This window comes from Bison bison, unplaced genomic scaffold (genome assembly GCF_000754665.1).
Source record: "Bison bison bison isolate TAMUID 2011002044 unplaced genomic scaffold, Bison_UMD1.0 scf7180017864291, whole genome shotgun sequence".
In the NCBI taxonomy this organism is placed as follows: Eukaryota; Metazoa; Chordata; class Mammalia; order Artiodactyla; family Bovidae; genus Bison; species Bison bison.
The window spans coordinates 415399-416492 of NW_011494863.1; the positions used below are offsets into that span (position 1 = coordinate 415399).

At 40.2% G+C, this 1094-nt stretch overlaps 1 protein-coding gene across 4 annotated transcripts in view; it reads right to left on the reverse strand.

The window, feature by feature from the left end:
• SIL1 (SIL1 nucleotide exchange factor) overlaps positions 1 to 1094 on the reverse strand; it is a 250768-nt gene that overhangs the window by 248575 nt on the left and 1099 nt on the right. The gene's annotated exons all lie outside the window — the stretch shown is intronic.

Below are 1094 nucleotides of genomic sequence, written 5' to 3' on the forward strand. Positions count from 1 at the left end.
AAAGCCATTTTGTTACTTTGCAGTTTTTTAATTATTCTTTTCTCCTGTCACTGAAACACACCAGGGCTCAAAATTGGCCTCTACAGAAAAGTAATAGCTGGCATTCAAAGACATCAGGCAAGAGAAAGAGAGCAGGAATCAGAGGACAAAGCTCATTCCTGGGCTACCACATCTCTACTAACATACTACCCATTCTCACCATCTGTAAAATGGGGGCAGTAAGTCTTGTCTATTGTCAATTTCATCTGAACAGCACATGTATTAATCTGCAGATTAAGTCCACTAAACACCCAAAAGAACAGTAAAAATAAGTCTGATATGGCAACACCTTAAAAACCCAAGGGCCGGACTTCCCTAGTGGCTCAGTGGTAAAGAATCCAGCAGCTAATGCAGGAGATATGAGTTCCATCCCCGGTCCAGGAAGATCCTACCTGCTGCAGGGCAACTAAGCCCAAGTGCACCATAACTACTAAGGCTGTGTTCTAGACCCACGTGCCTCAACTACTTAAGTCCAAGCGCCTAGAGTCCCTGCTCCACAACAAGCCACAGCAATGAGAAGTCTGCGCGCCACAACTAGAAAGCAGCCCCCACTCTCCGTAACTAGAGAAAAAGCCCATGCGGCAATGAAAACCAGTCAAAAGTAAGTAAAAAAAATTTTAATTCCATTCAGAAAAAAGCCCAAGGACCAAGTTCTCAACTGAAACCACAGACCAATCCTGATCCATTCCACACAAATATCAATCCTGATATCCTGTCCTAGCTCCCATCAAAATCCTATCCAATCTCCAAATCTGGCTATAATTTTATCGGAAAAGAAACTCGGGTGGGTTGAGAGCTAAAAAGACACACAGGTACAAAACACATCTTTCACACTGTCTAAACAAACATTGTTTTAAATATTAATTTATTCTCTTGGCAAATATGAAGGATTCATTCTTTTCCTGCTTACCTAGTCTAGGTTTAATCTAACTTCCTAAATCCCCCAAAAAAGTTTGTTGTTTGTTTTATTTAGGTCGGAAAGCAAGCTGGACTTGAATTTGAGGCCAAGTATTTAAAAATATTTATTTATTTAAAACTAATCTTACATATGAATC